Source organism: Bubalus bubalis, chromosome 14, assembly GCF_019923935.1.
Source record: "Bubalus bubalis isolate 160015118507 breed Murrah chromosome 14, NDDB_SH_1, whole genome shotgun sequence".
In the NCBI taxonomy this organism is placed as follows: domain Eukaryota; kingdom Metazoa; phylum Chordata; class Mammalia; order Artiodactyla; family Bovidae; genus Bubalus; species Bubalus bubalis.
In genome coordinates this window covers 74,441,953-74,462,642 of record NC_059170.1, presented here as the reverse complement: position 1 = coordinate 74,462,642, position 20,690 = coordinate 74,441,953, and the positions used below count along the sequence as shown (strand labels likewise).

At 40.0% G+C, this 20,690-nt stretch overlaps 1 protein-coding gene and 1 long non-coding RNA gene across 4 annotated transcripts in view; one reads left to right on the top strand and one right to left on the bottom strand.

The window, feature by feature from the left end:
* The window catches only part of MACROD2 (mono-ADP ribosylhydrolase 2), a 2,318,987-nt gene that overhangs the window by 1,757,166 nt on the left and 541,131 nt on the right, over positions 1-20,690 (top strand). The window lies entirely within an intron of this gene.
* LOC123464909 lies at positions 1,814-19,612 on the bottom strand. Its single transcript, XR_006640013.1, has 3 exons — positions 19,603-19,612; positions 14,278-14,280; positions 1,814-2,221 (listed from the first exon to the last, which is right to left on the bottom strand). It is a non-coding gene; the product is annotated as an uncharacterized LOC123464909 (long non-coding RNA).

Below are 20,690 nucleotides of genomic sequence, written 5' to 3'. Positions count from 1 at the left end.
GTCCTTATCTCATAATATGCCCATTGCCATGCTTTTCACCCCCTAACAGTCTGTCCATGATGACAGGTTCTATTCCATTTTCTTGATGAGGGTTCATGTCTCTAAGCCATATGTTGTGTTGGAGGACTATCCCAGTTGTAGCCTTCAGAGTTTTAAGTAAGTGAGACCACCTCTCATATTACCTCCCATTGTCTTAGTCCTTTTCTCAGTCTGGTTCTGTATCCTGGTAATTTCCTGGACTTAGAAGGCTAAAGAACCCATGTAATGGGATCATAAGTTTTTAGGACAGAATAAATCATCTAATTGTTCTCCTTTGCCAAAGTGTTTTGTGTTTTTTTTTGTTTTTGATTCCCACTTTCAGAGGATCTGTGTCCTGCCATGAACTGACATGGTACTACCAACTCTAGAGCAGAATTGAGCAGCTGGCCTAACAGATGGAGTTGTGCATTGATCCAGTGGGGTTTTTCCTGTGTAAATCTTCACTTCCTTATAATGGCTAATAAGCCTTTTTCATGTCAGAACCTGCCCTCTGTCGTAATTTTACCCTATGTAGTAATTGTTTCAAATGAACGGCGGCTTTAGTATGGGAAAGTGAAAGTGATAGTCGCTCATTCATGTCCGATTCTTTGACCCCATGGACTGTAACCTGCCAAGCTCCTCTGCCCATGGGGATTCTCCTGGCAAGAATATTGGAGTGGGTTGCCATATCCTCCTCCAGGGGATAATCCTCCCAACCCAGAGATTGAACCTAGGTCTCCTGCATTGCAGGCAGATTGTTTAACATCTGAGCTACCTGGTAAACCTCCTCAAAAAGATGTTTGCAACCCCAGTGTACATGTTAGGGTTGGGAATAGCCCCTAATGCGCTTGGTTTCAGCCAAGTAGTTCTTCCCTCATTCCCATTTCTCTACATCTATTCATTTATCCATCTGTCCATCCATTCATCTACCTGTCCATCTATCTGGTCATTTACTGTTTCTTAACATTTGGAAATAGTCTCAAAATTTAGCCTTTTGTTATATGATTATATGAGCGTAATCTAATTTTTATCTATTTAGTTTTAACCAAGTAAATACTTTATCTTTTAGAGTTCTAATCAACTATTAGAACTTCACAAGTGAAGCATAGGTATTCTAAAACATATTACCAAGTCTTTAACACTCCTTTCTTTGAGAGGAGGAGACTATGTTCCCTTTCCTTGAGTCTGGACCAACTTCAGTGATGTGCTTTTTATTAATTGAATGAAGCAGAAATAATATTGTGAAATTTCCAAGCCAAGGTCAGTAAAGACCGTGTCGTTTTTACTTTGTTCTTGTGGATTGTTGTCTCTGGGCAAAGCCAGCTACCATGAGCAATGTAGCAGGACCCTGGGACTGGCATGTGGGAAGAGGACACACATAGACACTCTGGCCAACAGTGCAGTAGAGCTCCCAGCCAGCAACTGGCATCGGCTGTCAGTCATGAGAGGGAGCCATCTTGGATGTTCCGAGCAGCCAAGCCTTAAGATGATTCCAGCCCCAGCGACATCGAACATCGTCCTCGTGAGAAATCACCAACATGAATTGCCCAGACATGCTCTTTCTGGATCCATCAACCAATAACTATGATCATCATAAAATGGCTGTCTAAACTGCCAAGTTTTAGATTAATTCATTCTGCAGTAATGATAACTATAATAAAATAAAGCCAATATTTGACTAGTAAATTACTTAAGACATAAAAGGAAAGTTGACGGTTTCATTTTTTAGAAAAGGGCTAATTATTTTTCTAGCTTTCACCTTTCTATTTTATTTTTGTTTGTTTGTTTGTTTTTTCCACATCATAAAAATTTATTACAACACAAATTTCTGCAGTAAGGTTCAGCAAGTAAGACGTGATTTCCACATTGAGAACTGTTGTGTTAAAGTAGGATGTTAAAGGCCCAGTATTAAAAAAAAAAAAAATTGAGGAAAATGACTCATAAATATAGACATTTTCAGAAAAAAACTTGCATATACTGATATTAAACAAAACAGAAAGCACTTAAGAGAACATACTTTAATATCTAGGCACAATTGGTCAAATATGAATTATAATTTCTGTACTCATTTAAAGATTTAAACCAATTCTTCAACTTGACTGATGTGTGTGAGTCTAACATACAGAAGGCACCTCTTTCATTCTCCTTAAGGACCTTTTGAGAGTAACTCTATAATAAGGGGTACAGAGACAGCATCCTCTATCTTGACCCTAGATTGAAACAGAAATTGATCTAGAAAGTATGGCTGTCAATATCTTTTGCCCATAGGATTGTATGATGTACACAAATATGGAGAGATCTTAGTTGCATGAGTTTAGAAGCCAATGGGGGGGAAATTGTTTTAGGTCATCAATTTCAATTTGTTTACTCCTAGGTAGGTTCACATTTATATTTTGGACTGTGTACAAGTATATCATCTCTTAAAGATTGGGTATTCACTAGATATTCTGTTAACATGATTCAGTATCCACTGAGGTTTGATTTTGAGACCAAAGCTTCATCTCCAGTGGTTAATAGGAAAAATAGGCCTACTGTAATAATTCTGTGGATCTTCCTACACTTTTCTCATGCCTGCTCCAGTCTCAGTCATCTTGTCATAAAATCCAAGCAGCTTCCCTTTGAATCTTGCTAACTCATTCTTTTAGTACATGTGGCTAGTCTTTTCACAGTCAGATAATGTGTTAACTCAAACCAGGTACTGTCTGTGCCCTTGTCAGATATGTGCACACCAGTGTATTTTTTCTTGCAGAACTTTTTGAGTATTAATTAAGTTGGAGAGGCTGACACTTCATTCACAAATGAAGTGTTAGTGGCTCAGTTGTATCTGACTCTTTGCGACCCCATGGACTGTAGCCAACCAGTTTCCTCTGACCATGGAATTCTCCAAGCAGGAAGACTGGAGTGGGTTTCCATTCCCTTCTCTCGGGGATCTTCCTGACCCAGAGATCAAACCCAGGTCTCTTGCCTGCATTGCAGACTACTTCTTTACATCTGAGACACAAGGGAATACTTCAACATATATCTTCTAAGTAAAATGACTTTTTAAAAATACAACCAGAAAAGCATTATCACATTCAAAAGATTTGACACTTATACAATACAGTCCATATTCATATTTTTCTAGTTGCCCCAAGGATGTTTTCTTTTTTTGTTGTTAACATATTAGGTTGGTGCAAATGTACTTGTGATTTTGGATTATGAATTTTAAATCATTATAACTAGGCTCAAATACATCTTTATTAATCAAAATAGGAACCATTGCAATCAACATACTTTTGCTGTGAGAAATAAGTTTTATTTCTGTAGCATAAAAATCTGTGGTTTGGGATTTGACAAACTCTTGGAAAGCATTTTCTGGCTCACTGCCAGTTGTGGAAGCATTTTCTCTGTAAAGTCATCAAGATGCTCCAAGAAGTGGTAGTCCCTTGGCGAGAGGTCAGGTGAATATGGTGGATGAAGGAAAACTTTGTATCCCAATTCATTCAACTTCTGAAGAGTTGGTTGTGCAACACGCGGTCAGGCCCTGTCATGGAGAAGAATTAGGCTCTTTCTGTTGACCAGTGTTGGCTGCAGGTGTTGCAGTTTTCAGTATATCTCACTGATTTGCTGAGCTTCTCAGATGTAGTGGTTTCGCCAGGATTCAGAAAGTTGTAGTGGATCAGACGGGCAGCAGGCCACCAGTGACCATGACCTTTTTTTGTTTGGCTTTGGGAAGTGCTTTGGAGCTTCATCTCAGTCCAGCCACTGAGCTAGTTGCCGCTGACTGTCATATAAAATCCACTTTTCTTCTCACATTACAATCCAATCAAGAAACTTTCATTGTTGTTTCATAGAATAAGAGAAGATCACACTTCAAAATGATTTTTTTTTTTAATTTTGGTCAACTCATGAGGCATATACTTAATGAGCTTCTTCACCTTTCCAATTTGCCTCAAATGCTGAAAGACCATAGAATGGTCAGTTGTGTTCTTCGACAACTTCTCGTGTAGTTTTAAGAGGATCGGCTTCTGTGGTGGCTCTCAATTGGCTGTTGTCTACTTCCGGTGGCCAGCCCCAGGCTCCTCCTCTTGCAGGTCCTCACCTCCCTTGCCAAGCTTCTTGAGCCACCGCTGCCCTGGGCATTTGTTAGCAGTTCCCAGGCCAAATGTGTTGTTGATGTTGCAAGTCGTCTCTGCTGCTTTACAACCCATGTTGAATTGGAATAAGAAAATTGATCAAATATGATTTTTGTCTAACATCATTTTCATAGTCTTAAAAAATATAAACTGTACAGCAAGTAACAAGTCACTAGCAAAAAAAGAAAACATAGAGTGAGAAATGTGCATTAAAAGGATATATAACATAACCACATTTATTTAAGAATGTATTCCAGTATCAAATGGCAGAGCTCAACAATGCAAAACTACAACTACTTTTGCACTAACCTAAATAACACTCAATGTGTTATGTTTCATTATCAAGTTTCTTTGTCCTACTATAACCTAGAAAAATGGTCCCATTATTTTGTGTGTGTGTGTGTGTTCAGTGAAACTGATATGTCTACAGTGTCAAGTCTCATTATGTTTAGAATATTCCACAATTTGAATTTATCTTATTATTGCCTTATGATTAAATTCAGGTTTTACATTTTGGGTAAAAATATTTATAGGTGATCTTACTTCTTTCCAGGACATCACATTAGGAGATACTTGTAATCCATTAGTCTCATTATTTACAATGTAAAGGTGGTGTCCTTTTTATATCTTTTCATTGTATAGGTATATTTTTCTTTGAATAATTTCTAACTAATCTGAGACATGATTCTTTGAGACTATGTATATATTCCATTTTTTCATCCTATGAAAAATTTTTATCCTATGATTTCAATGTTTGCTGATGAATCTCCCCTGAATCAGTTATTGTACTGGTAACCTTCTAACCCTATCAGAGAGAAATATCTCCTGTTTCCTACTAGACTAGATTCAAGGAGGGGGAAGAGTCAGGCAACCTGGGGCAGTAGACAGCATACGAGGTTCAGCTCTTCCATGCTTAGACTCGACACCAGTCTTCCTATTTTCAGCCCCGAGCTTTGCCCCTTTGTTCCAGGATACCAGGGTTCTCCACTTCCAGATCTTCTCCAGAGTTCCCAGGCAACTGTCTCTGGTTTATTAGTTACCTTCTCTGCAGGCTCTCATATTTCATTTTTCCCCTTTACTCTATTACCTCTCATCATATGTTTAAAAACACTTGGCCTTTTGGGTTTTCGTCACCCTACTTCCCATTCTCCATTCCTTTGGGCTTTTGTTTATCATTATTTCACCATCACTTGAGTGAAATTTCAGAAGGGAATGAAGAGGAAAGCATGTACTTAGTCTCATGTTTTGTGGATTTTGGTGTTTTTAGTTTTGAATTTCACGAGACAAATGCTTTAAGTCTCCATTCACATTGCATTGTTTCATGTTCAAGAATATTTCCTTCCTTTGTGATCACGTTACTGTTCCTTTTTTATTTATGATTATATAAGTACTGATCACTTTTATGGAAGAAAAATTTTCTTGTTTCTATGCATATATAATTTTTTCTTCAAGGACACTTATAATTTTTTTCTCTCAAAAAAAGCCATTTTTTATTAATTAATCAGACCTATGGAAGGTTTGTTAGGTATATGGAGGGGGAACATGTGTTTTCCTCCCGCCTTGGTTTACTAGAAGTTCTCTTTCTTGGAAGACAGTTAAATCAGCACTCCCTTGCCAGAAGTAGCATCTGGGCCTTTGGCAAAGTCCTCAGGTTGTTTTGTTGACAGCTTGTATGCTTATGTAGATGCTCACAATCTTTCCTTTGCTTTCTAGACCTGTCTGAAATGTTCGAATCTTTTCCTCCTAACTGTGGATCTGGTCTTCAGGCAATTACAGTGTTTTGGAAATCTCTCATTATTCTGCAGTACTCTGATCTGTTATTAGATTCCAGAAGGGGGAGACACTCCAGATTTTTGTTTTGTTTTTAATACCATGTTAAAGTGTGCTTAGTAGACGATGCATACTCTGTGTGCCTATAGACAAACTCTGAGTTCACCTGTGGCCCAACTGGACAGTTCCTGTATATTCAGACAGCTTCCCATCTCAAATGCCTCCATCTACTTGCTTACTTTTCCAGGGAATTCTCCTGTGATATGGGAGTTTTCCTCAGTCTGAGTGAAAGGTAGCTTGGACATGATAAGAATTTAATGCCTACAAGGTCATCCCTTAACCAGTAAGGGATAGAAATCAATGAATAAATAGTCTGGCATCTCAGCCCTTCTCTTGGGTGGTTCTGGGAGTGTCCTGTGCACTTCCTCAGAAGGTAACCTTTGCTCACCCTGGTAACCAACTCATTGCTGCTGCTGCTAAGTCGCTTTAGTCATGTCCGACTCTGTGTGACCCCATAGAAGGCAGCCCACCAGGCTCCTCTGTCCCTGGGATTCTCCAGCGAAAAATACTGGAGTGGGATGCCATTTCCTTCTCCCAACCAACTCATTAATACTCTTTTATTGGGCTTTTACCTTCTCTATCTCATTTCCTACTTTCTTGTACTTTCTACAATCACTGCTGAAATTAACTACATCTAAAATTCTGAAACAGATGGGAATACCAGAACACCTGATCTGCCTCTTGAGAAATTTGTATGCAGGTCAGGAAGCAACAGTTAGAACTGGACATGGAACAACAGACTGGATCCAAATAGGAAAAGGAGTTTGTCAAGGCTGTATATTGTCACCCTGTTTATTTAACTTATATGCAGAGTACATCATGAGAAACGCTGGACTGGAAGAAACACAAACTGAAATCAAGATTGCCAGGAGAAATATCAATAACCTCAGATATGCAGATGACACCACCCTTATGGCAGAAAGTGAAGAGGAACTCAAAAGCCTCTTGATGAAAGTGAAAGTGGAGACTGAAAAAGTTGGCTTAAAGCTCAACATTCAGAAAATGAAGATCATGGCATCCGGTCCCATCACTTCATGGGAAATAGATGGGGAAACAGTAGAAACAGTGTCAGACTTTATTTTTCTGGTCTCCAAAATCACTGCAGATGGTGACTGCAGCCATGAAATTAAAAGATGCTTACTCCTTGGAAGGAAAGTTATGACCAACCTAGACAGCATATTGAAAAGCAGAGACATTACTTTGCCAACAAAGGTCCATCTAGTCAAGGCTATGGTTTTTCCTGTGGTCATGTATGGATGTGAGAGTTGGACTGTGAAGAAGGCTGAGCGCCGAAGAATTGATGCTTTTGAACTGTGGTGTTGGAGAAGACTCTTGAGAGTCCCTTGGACTGCAAGGAGATCCAACCAGTCCATCCTAAAGGAGATCAGCCCTGGGATTTCTTTGGAAGGACTGATGCTAAAGCTGAAACTCCAGTACTTTGGCCACCTCATGCGAAGAGTTGACTCATTGGAAAAGACTCTGATGCTGGGAGGGATTGGGGGCAGGAGGAGAAGGGGACGACAGAGGATGAGATGGCTGGATGGCATCCCTGACTCGATGGACGTGAGTCTGAATGAACTCTGGGAGTTGGTGATGGACAGGGAGGCCTGGCGTGCTGTGATTCATGGGGTCGCAAAGAGTTGGACACGACTGAGCGACTGATCTGATCTGATCTGAAATCTTTGTCTCAGAGTCTGTTTTGGGGGGAACTGTTCAAAGATCCAAAAAGTTCTAGAGAACTATTATATCTTGTTGGAAATGGACTTCGCCTTGGGAAGATGTGTAAGAAATTATCTGGTTTTGATCTAACAATCAATTCAGTTCAGTCACTCAGTCATGTCTGACTCTCTGCGACCCCATGGACCGCAGCACGCCAGACCTCCCTGTCCATCACCAGCTCCCAGAGTTCACTCAAACTCATGTCCATCGAGTCGGTGATGCCATCCAGCCATCTCATCCTCTGTCGTCCCCTTCTCCTCCTGCCCCCAATCCCTCCCAGCATCAGAGTCTTTTCCAATGAGTCAACTCTTCGCATCAGGTGGCCAAAGTACTGGAGTTTCAGCTTTAGCATCAGTCCTTCCAGTGAACACTCAGGGCTGATCTCCTTTAGGATGGACTGGTTGGATCTCCTTGCAGTCCAAGGGACTCTCAAGAGTCTTCTCCAACACCACAGTTCAAAAGCATCAATTCTTCGGCGCTCAGCTTTCTTCACAGTCCAACTCTCACATCCATACATGACCACAGGAAAAACCATAGCCTTGACTAGACAGACCTTTGTTGGCAAAGTAAAGTCTCTGCTTTTGAATGTGCTATCTAGGTTGGTCATAACTTTCCTTCCAAGGAGTAAGCATCTTTTAATTTCATGGCTGCAGTCACCATCTGCAGTGATTTTGAAGCCCCGAAAAATAAAGTCTGACACTGTTTCCACTGTTTCCCCATCTATTTCTCATGAAATGATGGGACCAGATGCCATGATCTTCATTTTCTGAATGTTGAGCTTTAAGCCAACTTTTTCAGTCTCCACTTTCACTTTCATCAAGAGGCTTTTGAGTTCCTCTTCACTTTCTGCCATAAGGGTGGTGTCATTTGCATATCTGAGGTTAATGATATTTCTCCCGGCAATTTTGATTTCAGCTTCTGCTTCTTCCAGCCCAGCGTTTCTCATGATGTATTCTGCATATAAGTTAAATAAGCAGGGTGACAATATATAGCCTTGACATACTCCTTTTCCTATTTGGAACCAGTCTGTTGTTCCATGTCCAGTTCTAGCTGTTACTTCCTGACCTGCATACAGGTTTCTCAAGAGGCAGGTCAGGTGGTCTGGTATTCCCATCTCTTTCAGAATTGTCCACAGTTTATTGTGATCCACACAGTCAAAGGCTTTGGTATAGTCAATAAAGCAGAAATAGATGTTTTTCTGGGACTCTCTTGCTTTTTTGCTTATCCAGCAGGTGTTGGCAATTTGATATCTGGTTCCTCTGCCTTTTCTAAAACCAGCCTGAATATCTGGAAGTTCAGGGTTCACGTATTGCTGAAGTCCAGCTTGGAGAATTGTGAGCATTACCTTACTAGCGTGTGAGATGAGTTCAATTGTGCGGTTTGCATGGGGTCAAAAAGACTGTCTTTGTTTATCCCTGTCTCTTAAACTCCATTACAAAACCTGGAACACAATAGGTATTTCAGAAATATTTATTGAGTAAAAGGATATATTCAAGAATGAGTTAGATTTAAGGAAGAGCAAAAATGATCAAGGTGATGAGTAAATCAGATGAAAGAGGTAGGTAGTGACCTTGCATACTATGTCTAGGAGTGGGGAGTTATCCCAAGTTACAGGAGACTCTACATTTTTGGCATTGGAGGGACAGAAGCAGATGAGCAGTTTCACATGTCCCTTCTGCAAGCATCACGAGGAATGAATCAGAGCCAGCAAAGCAGGGCTCAGAAAAATCAATTAGCACTGCTCTATAATCTACATGCATATTGATGGAGACCCAGATCTGGGAGTGGCAGTGGAGATGTGGCTGGGCTGGAGAGAGACTAGGAGATCAAATGGATAAATCTTGGCGCTTGTTGGATATGAGCAGTGGGGAGGGGGAGATGGTGCTGATAACATGCAGGGTTCTGACCACCACAGGGCTCTCCAAGTTGGGACCACAGGAGGAGCAGTGAGCTTAGGGATGAAGGTAAAGAGAAAGGAATTCACTTGAGGGTGGTGCTGAAAGAAGAAAAGAATTTTCACTGAAGTTGTATGTAACAATTCCATCTGTCCATATAGGTCTAAAAAGGACTATTTGTGGAAAAGAAAAGATTCAAAATGTATCACTTAAATATAGCTAGGTCATATATAGCCTTGCAAGTATGAATATATTTCAAATAAGATGAAAATTTAGTATAATATGTTACTTTTTCAATCAGATCTTATTTTTAACACCAGAAACTGTAAATCATGGTAGTCCCATCTGGCAAAAATAACAAACACAAAACCAAACCTATATAATAATAATTTTCTTCAACAAAACATGATTATTTAACTTGTGTGCTTAGAATAGTTTTCTGTTGGAATAGTTTAATGAAATTGATTATAGCCCTTGAGGTGCAGTTTATTATTTTGAAATTGCTTCTTTCAGAAATGTGAGGAAGGGTAAGAAGGTTAAATGGAGCTGAAGTAGCAAGCTTGGCCATTTAAAGAAGGCATGCATTTACATTCTGAATGCTGAATAAAAATGTCCTAAAAGACCTTTGTTTGGAAGGAAATGACTTTAGCTGTTTAGCCTTGGAGGGGATAAACAGCCACCTGAATACTAATCTCATGAACCCCATGGCCGTGCTCACAAACTTCTTATCTTTTATTCATTTCAGACTATACAAATCTTCAAGAGAAATCCACGCTTCTTGTAGCATTGCCGCTAAAATGCAGAAGCTGTTTGTGTGCCAGTGGGATTCAAATTATTCTTGTTATACGGCTGGGGTTAAGATATAGCCAATCTCTAAAGACAGGAAGCGTTAAGAGCTTTGAGTGTGTGAATCAATGGAGGAAGAGGCAAGTGTGGGGAGGGTGAGGAAAAAGTGAGAGGTGGCAGAGGGTGGAAGGTTACATGCCAAGAGCCCTTTCAGTCTCCCTGTATCAGCTCTCCTGTTCTCCCACATCTTATTTCCAGATCAGAATCCTGACTAATTCTATCTACTTTTATCCCTCTTTTGGAACGGAAAGATGGAAGAGCTTTACTGGGATTTGAAAATTGTCCTGCTTGTAGATTGCTACCTGAATAGACATTTTCATTTACCTGTCTTCCTATAACTAGTTTATGGTTTTATCAATACCGTTTAATATACTTTTAAAAAGCCCTTCTTCCAGAACAATCTAGTATTTTCCAGGAAAAAAAAAATGGCACATACTTGTAACTGTTGATCACAGGGAGTGATGAATTGGTTCTGCCCTTTGCTAGTCTGAAACAGATCACTGAAAAGTCTAAAGGAACAGGTAAGAGGTTGACAGTTGGGACAATGAATTTTCAAATTTATACTCTGAGCTTGTCCCACTTATCAAGAAAATTTGACATTAGAAATAACTATAAATTAACTGCGATTGAATGTGTGTGACATTTATGGCTTGGCATAATCTTCCAATGAAGAACATGTTTATTTGGTTTGAAGGTAGTTTACTCAGGATTCATTGCCCCGATCTTCATCTCTCTCAGGTCATAAATGGGGCTCCCTGGAACTCATGCATTCCTGACTTATTCAAACCTGCTTCTGAACCCTGCCTGGCTCAGTGAAGCAGAGAGGCTTAGAGAAGGAAAATTAAAATGGGTCATATGCATCTGTGTCCTCTTTGAGGCATATCACAAAAACAGCCATTCTGGGAACATCGTAAACAGTTTTATCCATCTGTCTAGTTTAATCTATTTGGGGATTAAAGCTTCTGGCTTCTCAGAGTGCAGGGTAGTGCTGGAGGCTCGTTCGCTTGCTCGCTCACGGTATGTGTTTCCGGAATGCTGGTTACTCCAATATAAATGATGGATTTGGGGCACTGCGTTTACTTAAAGAATCAAGGATCTCTTGATTTATACGAGGACATCTGGCTTATTTTTTTTTTACCCCTGAAACCTTTGCTTAAACTGAAGCTGTTTACTCAGAGATAAAATAACCTCTGGGCATTCCTGGTGCCCGGTTACTTCTAACCAGTGATCTACCACATACTCTCTAAAACATTTTTGGCCAGATGGTGTGCATTCTTTATAGTAGCGGGGTTCTTCTTCAAAGACAAAACCATTGGAAGAGACCTACTTGAATTGTAGTTCGTGTATACCACAGTGCAGTTCACATGGCTGACTGTGCTACCTATTCATCTTTCAAAATGCAAGAAACACATTTGGGAGGTATTACCAAACAGAATCACTGTCCCTGTTTCTGTGTCTCACGTGATTACAGTTTCATTATTGAGAACAAATGTTATAAACTGAGTACATTGTGGAGTTTATTTCTGGTCAGTGGACCCTCAGTCTGTTCTGACTTCTTTCTCTTGATTAGCAGTGATTGGCTTCAGCTGGGGAACTTGAATCCCGACCACATGGTGAGTTTGATGCTTGAAGAGAGAATGGGTAGGGCTCTTCCCCTTAGCGTTTCCAACTTTATTTATTGTTTGGGATTTTTTTTTCCATGAATTTCAATTTCTCCTATCTAAGGCTCATATCATCTTGGCATTCAAGTTTGACCATTGCAAGTAAAGCAAACTCTGATCAATCATCCAGGTATGAATGTATCTCTTAGACAATCCTGAATAACAACCAAGTTCGCATGCAAACAATAGGGGCTAATTCATTTATTGTAATTTCGCTTTAAAGAGAAAAAACTTGCAGCAGTTTTCTTCTTTGCATTTCTTCATTCAAAAATCACATTCACCAGGGTGCTCTATTTCAAGGCAGCAAGTTTTGAAATTCTTTAAACCAATTCTGTTTTCCTTAGGTACAACTCTGCTTAGTAAAATTCAGCTTGGTGCTACAAAATGCAGGTTAGAACAAGGAGATTCCATTTAGGACCCTCACTTTGATTCTGTTAGTGAGCTATTGCATGGAGGGAAAAAAAGCTATGCCTCAGGTACAGAGAGAAGGGGGTGGAAATAGAGCATTCCATTTGGTTTTAAAAACAGAAGACACAACAAACAGAGAAACCCGAAGCAAAAGCAGCATGCCCTAAGATTGATCTTCGGGTTTTCCCTGCCTTGTGACTTAGAAACCTTGTCCCTGGCCTTTGACTCATCTTCTGACTAGAGCTTTAAAAATCTCTGGTTGCCTGAAACCCTAGCAGCGACGTCAGACAACCTAAGCCTAAGGGCTATGAGGAAACCTTGTCCCGGTTGTGGTCAAATGTGTTTACTACGGAGAGCATTCTGAAGTAGTCTCAGATTTTATCTTTCGGAGCTCATGCTGGAACACAGCGTGGAAGGGGGGGATCGGGCTTAATTTGGCACAGCTGTTTTGAGTGCATCCCCTGGTTGCTGAGCCATTTGTTTGGATTTTGTCTTACTGAGCTCCAGCAGATGACTGTTGTTGGACAGCCATTGTGCTCTGTACTCATCCCCAGCCATGTCAAGTAGGAGCCATCATCTCCTCCCTCACAAAGTAAGCATTCAGAAAACACTTCGAATGGGACGGGCTCCTACAGTCATCAATCTGTGTGTGCTGGGCACTTTGCTGAGTTCCGTTCAGACATTGGCATGCAGTCTGTTCCCAAGTCTCTGTGTTGAGCATCATTAAGACATAAAAATGATGGGAAGAATCACAAGTAAGATGCTCAAGGCTAGTCTTCTGCTGTTCTCAGCTGAAATTCTTTAGCTCCTGACACAAAGTCAGCAAGACTGTCATGGGCATCCTGTGCATTTTGTCTCCACAGAACCAATGATTAGTGCACCCCCACCAAAGATGCCAGCGGATGATTTCACTCTGTTTACCTTGCTAACCTCTTGCCATCTATGCACCCCATGCCACTGCCTCAGCCATCTCCCTGCGGCTGTGGGGGCCCTACCACCTCAGCTCCCACCCTTCTGCCCTTAAATTGGGAGGCATGTTTTCTACGTTCCACCGTGGCTGACTGAGAACAGTCACTAAAACGCCTTCCAAAGATGCCACTCCTTGGTGAAGAAAGTTCTTTTGGCACCATTTGCAACATGTGGTAATTTCACTCCATTGTGCTAGTTTTTGTTTTGTTTTCCCTCATCTTCTGAGCTCTTCCTTGAATCTGAAAGTGTGTAAGAAATATGCTTCTTTGGCAGCATGTGTCTTTTTCCTATTGGCTGATCTCCAGAAGTTTTGGTTAGGGAAACAAACCACTAACTGATCCAGTGTATTTTAACTCTGAGCCTGAAAAAAATATCCCACACAACTAATGTTACTGAACAGCCTATAGCATTATTTTTATTTTTCTTATGAAGTAAAGGCTTGTTCAAGTGACTATAAAAAATCAAGATTTTGTTGAATTTTTGCAAATGCTGCAATAATTTCAGATGCTTTAGCTAAACCGTTCAGTATTTTATGATACAAAAAACACATTTTTACTTTGCTGTATTATAAAAAAAATATATTCTTGAACTGACTATCACATGTGAATAGGTAGGGGTAAGAGCTTAGATCTATTTGGTATCAGTAGTGAATAAGGGAGAAGGCAATGGCATCCCACTCCAGTACTCTTGCCTGGAAAATCCCATGGATGGAGGAGCCTGGAGGGCTGCAGTCCATGGGGTCGCTGAGGGTCGGACACGACTGAGCAACTTCACTTTCACTTTTCACTTTCATGCATTGGAGAAGGAAATGGCAACCCACTCCAGTGTTCTTGCCTGGAGAATCCCAGGGACGGGGGAGCCTGGTGGGCTGCGTCTCTGGGGTCGCACAGAGTCAGACACGACTGAAGCGACTTAGCAGCAGTAGCAGCAGCAGCAGTTAATAAAAACTATTAAATAATAGTCCCAGTTAAATCTATCTCTGGGATAAGATCACTAAATGCATTAAACAAATGTTAATTGAGTAAAATAGATCTGATGTTACTTTTTAGTTAAAATGTTGAAAACCATAGTCTCATTTAAGATAAAAGTAGATTTTTATCTGCAGAGAAACCATTCACTCCATCTCCTCATCCATTGCTCACATTCTTGCCACCCCATAAAATGAGAACTTCCACCAGCTCTTAGAAGAATTAGGACAAGAGCTGAATGAATCCTCTGTCATCCTCTGGCTTCTTTCCCTAGAGGAGAAATGATTCGTTTAACAGCAAGAGTCTAACATCTATGAGTCCATGTTTCTTTGTTGGGTGAAATCAACAATGGGAGAAGATTGATTTGTGATCATTCCTCTTTTACTCATAGTACTTGGTAAGGGATGAGGCATATCCAGTTGTCTATGAAGTTCTCTGCTTGAGTCCTGAAAACCCAGTTCTAAGTATCTGTGAGGCCCAAGGAATAAACATGGCGTCCATAGGGAGGCAGAGAGTTGGCCTTACCTCTAAGCTGCCTTTTCCAGTTCAGTCCTCACAATAAGGAAGCTAATGTTCTAATCCCTATTTGTATTTTTCAACTGATTCATGGCTTGGAAGTTACATGAATGTAATATGTCATCATACTCAACCTGCAATTAGTTTAACTTAGTTTATCAAAACTGAGGACATCACAGGCATAATGCAATTCTGCGTCAAATTCCAAGGCTTTTTAAACTGAAGAAATAATAGTCCATGGAAATCTCCTCCAGTGTAAAAAGACAGCCAGGTTGTCTCACTATTAATACCTGTTCCCCAGGTTAGTGGCTGGCTAGATAACAGTGGAAAGGAAGAGGTTGCATGTGGGATTAAAATGAGGAGATCTGGGACTTTCTGGTTGTCCAGTATTAAAACTCCATGCTTCCAATATGCAGCGCATGGGTTCAATTCCTGTTCATGAAACTAAGATCCCACATGTCATGAGATGTGGCCAGATTAAAAAAAAAAATCCAAGTTTGCCTCCTAGCTCTACCTGAGAAACTTCCTGAAGAAACTTCAGCGAATTCTTAATATCTCTGATTCTTAGGTCCTTCCTCTTAGGTAACATAAAGAAAATAAGAATTATTTTATAAGATTCTAGTACTTTAAATAAGATGGAATTAATAAATGCAATCATTTTCAGATAACAGTATTTGATAGCTCAGTCGGTAAAGAATCCACCTGTAATGCAGGAGACCCTGGTTCAATTCCTGGGTTGGGAAAATCCCCTGGAGAAGGGAAAGGCTGCTGAGTCCAGTGTTCTGGCCTAGACAACTCCATGGGCTGTATAGTCCATGGGGTCACAAAGAGTCGGACACAACTGCGCAACTTTCACTTTCAGATATCATATATTCATAATTATTCAAAAGAGGAAATATACTGGCAATCAATGTTGTTCTTATTGAATAAGTGACCTGATCAATCAAGACTGACCATGATCTTTCTGAACATGTCAATAGTTTCTTTGTCTTTGGTTTTTCATTCTTAGACAAGTAATTTTGCTTTAAATGAGCCTGTTTATGTTTAAAACAAAAGGAGAACATGTAGAACAGAGGGCAAGGAGTAAACCAAATGATTAATGTCAACAATTTTCCAAGATGGCTAGATCTAAAAGGTCACAGATTAGCTCTTATAGTATTTGCCAGAAAAAGAAAACGGGAGGCTCCAAAGAGGTTGTGTCCCAGTAAATCTGTGTTCATTTCAGTGTAGTCAGAGGACACTGGGGTCTGTGCTTCTGACCTGGAGGCAGGGATTGTCCTGAGGGAAGGCCATGGCAGGGACTTCATTCAGAGGCATCCGTTTCCAGCATTTTCACCTCCTTCCTCCAAACATCCTATTCTTCAAAATGTTAGTAGATCTGGCTGACTCTCACTTGGATTTGACTGGAATAAGCATGAGTTAAGCAATTAGACTTGCCACTTTCCAACAGCATGTGAAAATGAACCAGAAAGAAGACAGAAAGCTTTTTCCCCCCAGATTGGTAGATTTTTTCAACTTTCGGAATTTTGCTAGCAAACTGTAGTGAGGTTGTTGTTGCACCAGTTTAACGGCTGAGTTTCCCACTGTGGCCAGAGTCCTGCCGGATGGAGTGATTTCCTGCTTTGACTTCATGTGTCTTTATGTTGCTTGGCAACACTGGGTTAAATTTAATAATAGGTTAAATCTTGTCCATGCTACCTGATCTCGATACCTTTTGGATCTCATCTGCCACCCAGAAGATACTGCCACTTATCTGTTGTGAAAATCACACGTTTTTAAAATGAATGAATGAGTCAATGAAGAAATGTGAAAGCAAAAATGTTTGTATAGAATTTCAGATGGTGCCTTTGGCTTTCATTTTGTGCTACGTCATTTATTAGGAGTTATCATTAGAAAGCTGCACTGTGGTGAAAAGAGTCTGCTTTTTCTTCTGTAGCTGTGTGAACTCTGGGGGATGCTGAGGGAATTAAAGTAAGAACAGAGAACACTGTGTTATCTGAGCTGCGAGCTAAGGCGACATCTCTGCTGGACATCCCATGCTGAACAAGAGACTATTTAGTAGCTTCCAACAATGACACATGTACTTTTCCTGACAGGAAAGTCTTGGCTGCTTTGTGTGCCAAGGTTATGCTGAGTCAGCATACAATCAGGCCTGACTTATTCCTGGAAGAGACCGACCCCTCTCTTACCACTGGGGAAAGAGATGATCTTAATGAAGCTTTGAATATAGAATATTTCTGTTTAGCATGGATGGACAACTTATTCTTGTAAAGAATTTAAATTTGCATAATTATGTCCACTGGTCCTATCTCTAGTAAGCCAGAAGGCTTCCCAGGTGGCTCAGTGGTAAAGAATTTGCCTGCCAATGTAAGAGACGCAAGAGACAAAGGAGACGTGAGTTCGATCCCTGAGTTAAGAAGATCCCCTGGAGGAGGAAATGGCATCCCACTCCAGTATTCTTGCCTGGAAAATCCCATGGACAGAGGAGCCTGTGGGCTACAAGTACATGCGGTCGAAAAGAGTCAGAAATGACTTAGCAACTGAGCATGTGCCATTGTGACAATGCCCCACCTCCCCCATCATCCCCGGTGTGGAGTGTCTTTCTAGCTATCTCCATATTGAAGCAACTGCATACAGCTTTGACAGCTGCTTTTGTCTCTGGGATTTCAGACCCCTGTATGATACGGGGCCTTCCTCTAGTATGCGATGTGGAAAATGAAACCCATGTGTGAACACACAGTTAATTAGTATGAAAAGTTCCATTTTCCACCACATATCTTGCCAGCAGCTATGATTATGAGCACTTAAACTTTCCAGGTTTCCTAATATTTTCTTAACTAGATCTAAGCTTAGAGATTCCAAAATACCCTTTTCTGTGATATTATATATGCATGACAAAAAGGGAATTAGTGTTGGAAGGTATTTGTGTGTGTGCATGCGCTTGTGTGTGTAGGCTTATTATTAGAGCTCATCACCATATGTTCTGGATTTAAAGGTGATTTCTTTCTTTTCAAATGTTTGAGGCAGTAGCAACTTTTCTGAAATCTTTAATCATTGAGATGTTATTTAGGGTAGGCCCTAATAAGGCACTGCTTGAAAAAATAGCTCCAGAGTAAGGCTGATGTGCAATCGGTATTTTATCTATATGTTCTCTGATGGAAATTTATCTTCATGGAGGAAATTAAAGTAAGACTTTGGAATTGTGTTGAATAAGATAAAATAAGTAAGCCACAGTTGGTGAAAGGGTCTAAAAAAGGAAGTTGGTACATTAAGATGAAGCTACGGAGAGCCAGTGACAGAGAATGACAGATGCTAATAACATACCACAGTTCATGTTACACTTGCATTGAAGCATGCATAGCTTGATCAGAGTATGTAGACATGGTGGGTGTAGGAAATCAGAAGAAAACTGGCAGCGTCCCTTTCCTGCTAGTGCTATGACTGGCTGGCAAGCAGACTCTGTGTGGGTGACTGTACACAAATGAAGATTCCTAGGTGAGGGTGGGGGGTTGACGCCTCTAAACACAGTATCACTTGTGGACTGTGTGTTTGCAATGAGAATTGGAAAGATGCACCTTATATTAACATGTTTTGTTATCTTGTCAGTCAGAGAGATGGAGAAGCCTAAGAGGTACTGGGCTGGCTAACCGTGCAAGCCTTCCCCGCTCCTTCTCAAAGACTCCCCACCCTCAGAAGCTAGAAGACGCTTTTTCCTCTGTCTCTGACTTACACCTTGTCCAGGGTGTTAATACCTGGTCCCATTGGGTCATGCTACGTAGGTACTTTGCTCCATCATGGGCTAGGAAAGCCTCTAAGTCTATCTACTTTCCATGCTTCATTCAGATTTCATATGCACTTTGTAAGCATTAGACATAATAAGAATTTGTGGTGCTATCTTAAAAGGAAGACTATAATTTATCTTGGCATTAAAACTATTAAAGAGTATATTTCACTTAAGTAGACAGCTATGAAAATCTCTTTTTTTCAGGTTTAAAGGAAAAACGTATATCCTTAGCAGGATAAACGGGTGAGCAGAGCATGGTAGAAATTGATCAAAGGAATAAAATAATATATTTTATTGCACACTTGTGCTAGTGCTTTGCAGGAAATACACGCCTATAAAAACCTCTTAAAGACATGGTTTGAAAGACAGGGATAGAGCAGATTGTTTGTCTTACTAGCAGGGAGAATGAAATGATCAATGAAAGCAGAGGCTTGGATGAGGGGATCCTTAAACTGTTTTCCTTGCATATGATTCCATTTAATCAAGCCTGGAACAAAGGATGGCATTTTCCTTTCTTTTTTCCATATGTGTTATTTCATGTTATTAAATAAGATTTGAGTGAACTGAAGTAAATCAGCCAAAACCTAGCTTGGATTAGATCCCCTAAACTTCCTTATGCCCAGATTTTTTCCAGATGGTTTCTCATGTCGCCAGTTTAATATCAACAGTGTGTGACACGCTAGAAGAATATTTCTTAGACCAGTCAGTCCTTGAAAGATAATTACACTGTCAGTTGCCATCACCGTTACTGTGAAAGTGAAGATAACTGGGCTAAGTATATTAAAATCCAGCCCGAGACCGGCCTCACTTTCAGATAGTTCGTTTAAGAACCTTCACACATTTTTGTTACTATCTGTCTATGTAGCTACGCACAGTGTAACACTGATATCTTTCTGACAGCTAATGCCTGCAGGTCACTTTTTGGTTAGGTGTTAGGAAAAATAGAATTTTTACATGATGAAAAAGATTGTACACTCATGTCTGCTTAAAAAGTCTGCATTCTATGCCTCCCCACTGTCATTTGCAAGTTGAAAAATATATTTCTCTCCAGCTTCCCACTTTCGATCTTTTTTATTGTACCGCTGTTACTTGTAGTAAGTACATTTTGTAGCTAGGTTTAAAAAGCACTGTTGTTGTTCAGAATTTTTTTTTTTTTTTTTTTTTGAAGCATAAAGCATGTTAGGGGGCAGTTCTTCTTAGGCACCATGTCAGAAAATGTGGAAAAAAAGAACAGGACTGACAATAAGGAATGCTTGCAAAATTGTTATTTGAGGTGAAAATAAAATAAAGTTTCATGAGGCTGCTTTCCCCCTAACTTTGTATCTTAATATACTTGCCCTCTTTCAGAAAAGTCACAGGAACAGTGGTGAGAACTCCAGTAGACATTTACCAGGATATAGAGATGGAGCTATGCATATATGCATGCACATATGTGTGTGTACATGTCTGTGGATTTACAATACAGATATGTACAATATAGATGTATACTATGCACGTGTATAATATATATTTTAATAAATATATAAAATGTATAGCATATGCATTTGCTTATATTTTCCTCTGAACAAGTTCACAGTAAGTTGTACACATCATGCCCCTTAACCTTTAAATATTAAATATCCCTTACTATTTCACAGTATTATAAGAGTATTTTCATACAGAACTCTAAATAAACTATCAGGAAGGTAAAATTGATACAAGACTGTTGTCTAATCCACAATGCATCTTCAAATCTCTCTAAGTTTTTCCAGCAGTGTACAGGAGCCATTGCATTTAATTGCCATGTCCAGTTAGCCTTTAATCTGGAATATCACACAGCTGCTTTTAACACGTGTACACCCGTGGTGGATTCATGTTGATGTATGGCAAAACCAATACAGTATTGTAAAGTAATTAGCCTCCAATTAAAATAAATAAATTTATGTCAAAAAAGTAAAAAGATTAAAAAAAATAAAATAAAA